Source organism: Anopheles cruzii, chromosome 2, assembly GCF_943734635.1.
Source record: "Anopheles cruzii chromosome 2, idAnoCruzAS_RS32_06, whole genome shotgun sequence".
Taxonomy (NCBI): domain Eukaryota; kingdom Metazoa; phylum Arthropoda; class Insecta; order Diptera; family Culicidae; genus Anopheles; species Anopheles cruzii.
The window spans coordinates 40,031,124-40,038,725 of record NC_069144.1 but is presented as its reverse complement, the minus strand read 5'-3'; positions in this window follow the sequence as shown (position 1 = coordinate 40,038,725).

Sequence of the window (7,602 nt, the reverse complement as noted above, 5' to 3'; positions counted from 1 at the left end):
TCGTTGTGGCCGTTGTGGGTCGCGCCCGTTCTGCTCGTGCAGTAACAAGTTGTGTTTCTGTTTCATTCCTAGGGCTTTTAGCCGATGCGATACTGTTTGTTGCGTCACGCACAATAAGTCTGCAAGTTCCTGTTGCGTTCGACAAGCATCTTCTTCCAGCAAAGTTTTCAATTCGGCATGTTCGAACTTTTTCACCGGTCCGGGACGCTTCTTGTCTTGCACGTCATAATCGCCGGTTTTGAACTTGCAAAACCACTCCCGACACGTTCTTTCACTAATGCAGGCTTCACCATAAACTTCTACTATCATTCGATGCGCTGCAGCTGCTTTTTTTTTGCATGAAACGCAAAAAGCAACACTTCTCGCAAATGTCTCTTGCTCGGCTCAAATTTCGCCATGTTCGCACATGAATAACACAAAGCAGAGTGAAAATAAACAAACGAGATTTTGTGGAGTTGTTGACAGATGCCTCAACTGTCATTGGCGGGGTTTTGCATATTTTTATTGTTTAATTTGCAGCTGCTAGCGCCGCCTATGGGAAAACGGCGGTTTTCTATTTGTACGCTTGATACTAAAATTGACTCGTAATTGATTACTTCGTAGCGAAACACTTCACATTACTGTAAAACACGTGGAAAAACGGCAGGAGGGAAAGACAGAGACTTAAGTTCAGAATAAGTCTGACACGGACCACACGTAACGATGGAGTGCATGCTTGTGGAGTCTGTGCTTGAATTGTGGTTTCTATTATGGAAAGGTAATGAGAAGAAGTCGTCAGAAATTGAACGGACGGACGAAGAATGAATTACCTAAATCACGATTCCAGCAGGCCGCCACTGTAGTCCCTGAATCATCACGGATTGCGGTGGGGTTGGTTTGCCAAGGCCCCTTGAACATCGTTTGGGGATACTTCGGAATGCCCGGAATTATTGGTCGCAAACTCCTCAGTATATGGTGTAGTGTGCGTTCTGGCTTTTCGTAAGGGCTGCGATCGGCGATCAGTTTCATTGGTGCATGGTCCTGCTTGGTGCTTCTTCGACGGTCCCGCCGTCTGAAACGCCCGTCTTTTGAACATTCTGCGATAAGGAACAAAATATATATACAGAATATATTCGTAGCGATACCACTCGCGCCATCTAGGCGACGAAAGCATAGAACTAGGCGCGACGACAACCGATATTCGAGCACCTCTCGAATCGAGTGACGCGCGCTGTCAAGTGTCAGTGTCGTGGCTGTCTTTCTTCGCTTCGCTTCAGTCGGTTCGTTCGGTCGCTTCAGTGAAAGTAAACAGGAATAGAATGAAAGGTTTGAAAGGTGAACATTCTGCATTTATAAATGATAAAAAAGTAAAAGTGTACAGAAAAGGGGCGACAGATTATACCAAATTGTGCAACGCATTGCTAAACAAAACGCATTTATTAGAAGACGAAATCAGCATGAAAGCAGAAGACAGAGAGCAGGTGGATGCGGAGTGGCAAACCCTTAAAGAGGAATTAGAATTAAATTCTATGCAAGAGTGCACGACGCTCTATAACACTATGAAACACCTGAAAAACCGGGAATACGAAGATACTATTTCGTTTAAAACCTATGTTGAACAGTACACATACCGCCCGTATACTTTCGCGTTCCTAGCCTGATGCTCGTTTCAACCTTAAGCGAAACCGGAAGCTGTGCGATCGAGGACATCAGCGTTGGCGTGGAGGAGGGCAGTGTTCCGTGTTGGATGTGCTTGCTGCGCAACTACCCGCAGCGCTTGCTGTGACGGCCGAACGCCGCCCCGTGAAGACGATGCGCTGGGGTCTAGGATGCAAATTGAGGGCAATTTGTGCTGTCAGGATTGGCCGAGCTGTAGACCTCCTGTAGCGCAGCCTCCGGAATCGAAAAGAAAATATTCCGGAAAGAAAATATTCTTAATCTATTATTGATTATTATGAACCAATGTATGCAATGGTATAATATGCACAAATTTTTACGTCATAATAAAAAAAAAAAAAAAAAAAATCACGCTAGTTTCTAATCTAATCTATTAGTACAATCTCGTTTCGTTGTTCATAAATAAAATAAATAAAAAAGTAAATAAATAATTAAAAAGTAAATTTAAATTACCTCATTATCTCATTTTTTTCAAACCAATGTTGCATACAAGAATGCATTGAAATGTTTCACACACGTGAAAGCGACGAAATATTTCAAACTGAGAGAATGTCCCTCCAAAGTGAGAGAATGTCCCTCCAAAGAGGGAGAATGTACCACAAAGCGAGAAGATTCTGTCTTTTAATTTTAACTCAATTCTAATTTTTTATTTAATCATTCATCTCCATTAAGAGTTAAGACTAAACACCTTCTAATGAATCTGTCAAATAAACTAATGTTAAATAATGTGAATGATGTGTGGTTAATCAGTCAACGCATGGGCAAGCAAATGAACGGAAAAGGCATTAATAAAGCAGAACACAGGGACTCTGGCAGGAATGTACGAAATGTAGCTTATACGATTTTTTGCCTGAATCCGTTTCCTTTTTGTTTAGTCACTGAATTTTTTAATACATTTCCATTGAAATAACCAAAAGAAAGATGAGTTTCTCACTTGCTTGACACATAGTCGGTCGAAATGGGAATTAAACAATATAAAATGGAGAAAAAACGGCATTGGCGTTTAAAACAAACGTACTTTACGTGCACAAGCTGAGCTGCTTTCGGCTCGCGGACGGTTTTCGGCCTCATGACGCATCCGTCGTCACTTTGCGCCTTCAACTTTATCATACGCTCATACGCGTGGACATTGATAAATCGGACACGTCTGATGCGGAAAGTCACAGAGCCGGGCAATTGCACCGATCCGCCGCGGGTCTTCGCAGGTCGCTCGCCGCAGGACGATTGCTAGGCGTCCCACAAATGACGTTGCGTTTCTCACGGGCCGAGTCGTCCTCCGGCGATGATGGCGGTGATTGCTTTCGGCTGCTTCGCTGATACATGATCGATGCGTTGCTGTAGGAGCCAGGGACAGGGCGATGCTCGGTCTAAGCGCAGTGCGAAAGCATTAGCGACGGGCAGGACATGCATAATGGGGGGCTGGCAGGATTATCATCGCCGATAATTGTTGTTTACAGCCGTCACATTTCATCCGGGGGCAGCAATGACACAGTCGCCGAATATCTGCGCTGGCAAAAGGTGAACACGGGGTTAACTGCAAATTGAATCGCACTCCGACGGACGGCGGGTGCTGGCAAGCTGCTGACGGGACGGACGTTGACCATCGTCCATCGTCGTCCGGACTGTGGAAATGAGGCTGGAACCGCTGTGTTATCTGCCGCAGCCGTTAAACCCATCACTGTCAACGCGCCCACGAAGGTATCCTTGCTGTCGGGGATTTTTTTATTGCGTTAAAATCATGTAAGCATGTAAAAATGCACTTGAATGGCAAATTCATTAAGGCGGCTAACGATGGTCGTCGTTATTCGCCGGGTCTTTTTGCAAAGATACAATCATTAAAAGTAAAATACTGTAAAATGTATTAAGTGAGTGAAAAAAAAAGTCTGAGTCCATTAAGCCAAACTTAAGCACATTATGTTGAATTTAGGTATGGATACCGAGTATGATAAGAAAATAATAATGTAGGAAATGCTAGAGAAACAGTTCGACAAAGTGAAAAGGGTTTGCTCATTTGGAAGCTGGCTTCCGGAAGAACTCTCATTCTGTCGGTTACTACTTCAGAGATATATTTGAACGATCGTTTTGATCAGCCCTAAACGAAACTGAGAATGGTCAGTCAATTAAGCATTACTGCCGTGCCACACGGCACGAAACAAACGATATATCAGCCTCCAACCGCGACAATTTTGACAGTAAAGCGATCAGTAGGTGTCAAAAGCTTTGTGGGTCTGCAGACCCTGCAACAGGGCGCATTACAGACGAAAACAGAGGTTTGTTTACAAACAAACGAAAACAGAGGTTTGTTACCCTGCGTCCACACTTACAGCAAGTTGGGCCAACTTTTTGCTGTCACACTAGCAATTTCTAGACGTCAAATCTGTGAGCTCCAGTGAGTGAAATGACAGTTCGTTTGTTTATGTTTTTAATTTGGCAGTTCACCATTTCATTATTTTGCCAATTGTAGTTTTGCATCGAATAGGCTTCTTCGAATAATAAAATGTCTTTTAAAAATAATAAAAACAAATCTAAATCGCGAAAATGTGTTTAGCTGGTGCGTCTGTGCTTGTTGCATACGCTCAGTATTTGGATGCTGAGCGTGTATCACGACGTTGTTGGCCGCGAGAGCTTCACACGGAGGCTTCACACCACGGATTACATTTAATCGACCAGCTGAACGATGGAATAGGGTTCCGGAATTTCACCCGAATGACCGCAACAGATTTTTGGCGCACCGCTTCCATTGGTAGCTGTAGCTGGGCAGTGGTTCCTCAACAATTCCGTTATGGTTCGCCATTCTTTTCTGCGGATAACATGAACAACGACTTTTTCTTGTTCACCAAATTGTTCTTCAAATTATTTTCCGCATTTCGCACATATCTTTCCCGAGGACAATTTGCACTTATTTCTCAAATTCATAAACTTGCAATCAACGTAAACAACAGCTGACACCAAACTACGTTTACAAATAATAACAAATGATGTTTTCCTTCTCTTTCTATTGCCATCTTTGTCATAATCTGATCCGCTCTCGAAATGCTGTCCAAAAATTTGGACAGCGAAAAAAGTTGCCCGTACCAACTGTCAAATTGAAAAATATGGCCTCTCAACCCGAATCGGTACAAATAACCGATAAGCAAGAGGAACTCAACGGCAACTCAAAGTAGCTCACGGATGTCCAACAAAAATGAGTGAATTTTGCTGGGCCTACATACATTTTTCCCCATTTACTGTAAGTGTGGACGCAGGGTTAACAAGCAAAGATTTTTATTTGTGATGTCATTTTTAATTTTAACTATAAGTTTATCTCCATTTCAGCAATAAAATGGATAGCAAACCGGAGCAAAAAAGATACGTAAAACTGGTAAGTATGTTTCGGATAAATGCGTAGTGAGCTTGGTTATCCGGAACGCTCCGGATCCGGTGGACGGAACAATTAGTAATGAACATCGAAGTTAATGTTTTGGTTAGGTGATTATTAGTGACGGTCATTATTGATGGTTAATTTTGTTGGAAGTTTACAAGAAGGTGTACATTTGCTTTTTATATCGTAAAAATTTGTGCCGACAGTGGTCTGAAACGCTCCCGGATTTCCGCCGATTTGTGTACTTGATATGTGATATCTGGTTAGCACAAGAATCAAGACAGTTTTAAATAGAAGAACCAGGGAAGATGTATAAAATAGATTTTAATAGCTTCATTTATTTATAATATAACGAAATGAAGCTACATGAAATTGCTACATAGAAAATATGATAATATCATCGATGGAAAGAAGCATGGAAATTTTTTGGGTCCAGAACGAATGGGTATCCACATGTTTTCCTTCGTTCTGTTTGAATTGCCATCTTTTTGTATTTCCTTTTTTTAGAACCCTGAGCAAAGTTCCACAATCGTAGTAACTGAAACCAACATCAAGTGCTTCTTCGACTTCAGCATGAATAATGACGCGTATGTTATCCATGGAACCATCTCTCGCTCCTACATGCGGTTTTTCACCGACGGACTCGGCGTCGCCCATCCCTTCGCGACGAGTAACAAGCTGCACGCCAGACGCTGTCCGGGATTTCCCCGAGCCTTAGCTGGAAACACAAGCTTACAGATTTCTGTACAAAACAATCTTAGCAGAGAATAAACCAGCATAATTCCAAGCATGGCATCAACCATTTATTTCTTCGTGATCACTCCCAGTAGAATATGAATCCGGATGTTCGGGAAATAACGTGAATTAGTGTGGCTTGTGCGGTTAGATGTGCGGTCCTGGTGCCGGACGATTGGCCTGTTGTCACTTTGTTCAATCCCATCTTGCCGGTACAGCAACAATATCTAAAAAAAGCGAAAAGATTATTCAAAAATCAACTTACCTCTCCGATTTCTATTTTCTCGGGCCAAAAACACGAATGTAAACAAGTTTGACATTTCTCTTACTAGTTGTTTCTGTTGCTGTAATATTTCACCTGCCACACGGCACGAAACAGATTTGACACCAAGTTACTTGTTGCGCGTAACTGTTTCGTGCCGTCTGGCACCGCAGTTACAATTTGTTTTGTTGTAAACAACGAAAAAACAAAAATTAGAATCATAACTGTGTTTAACCGAAAGTTAAGCTACGGATTTTCTTTTGGAAACCTTGTACTTCATAATAAGTATTTTTATGTCTCTGTTCCGACAGTTAGCCCTTTTGGAAGCCGTTAAATGACTTAACATCGTCCCCCTTTGCACAGACAGGAGAAAGCGTACTCAGTGTCATTTCTAATTGTTTCTTGTCCGTATACGAAAATCTGCTTCCAGTGTACGGAACATTACGCCTTTGGTATTAAAAAACACATTCTCTTACAGAGAATCGTTCATTATGGTGAAAGTATTACCATTCTTTGAACATTTTGCTTGTGAGGCTCCGTTGTGTTAAGACGAGAGAAGGCACGTTTCGAATCCATGTCCTTCGCTGGTTGATTTCGATAATGCGAGAAGGTAGGGAAAGTACGAAGGAAGGAAGGGAGAGAAAAATGAGAAGCGTGTCCTGGCAGACACCCTATGCACGGTGATGGCCACCGCCGCCGATCCGGGCGAGGGTCCCAATTTACGCGAACGAAATTGAATCTACGAATCCACTCCACAAGACGGATAAAAGGGAACGCGCTAGCGCAAGAGCAGATCCGGCTTCAGTCCTTCCTGAGGAAAGCCCTCGACCGTACCGCACACTTCGCAAACGAAGGACGTCTTTAGCGATTTGGTGAAATTGTTCACTTTTTTCTACACCATCGCCTGAGCAAACATGGCCCGTTCCCCCGTAGAGTAACCCCTTCGCCAGATTGTGTCCATTAATCAAGCCCAAGACGGTGACCAACGGAACGGTACCACCGCGTTTCGGCCCAAAGACTGACCATCGAGGGTTGGGAGGAACTTGAAGAGAAAAAAATGAATCTTTCGTAATGGAACACGACACGTTCAGCGCACCGGAGCCCATCCTTTAATTGTCCACTTCGTTTGACGCTGGACAATGGAACCGTGGAAAAGGATTGAATGGGTGCGTAGGGTTCGGCGAAAACGATTTTCCTCCGATTCTTCCTTTTCGTCGTCCTCTTGTTCCTGTGCCACGCTAAGCCACGCAATCGTCCTGGACATGATAGTGGACAGTGCGGACAATGTAAGCGGAGAGCTGAAAAAGGATGAGCCCCTCCGGCGTGCGGCCGATTGACGCGGCAAGGGTTGCAGATCCGGCCGGACACGGTGTGGCTTCGTGTTGCCGTTGGAACGTTTTTTTGACTAAGTTTTCGGTATGTTTATGCATAAATGATGCTTCTGGGTTCGAGGTAGCCCCTTCACACGATCGGTCAGCGCGGAAGGGCCCCCGGGCAGCTGGCCAGCGCGATGACCAAGATGACCAACCGATGACCGGTACGGAGTTTTAATCATCTTCGAATGTCCTTTGCTTGGAAATGCTTGCCC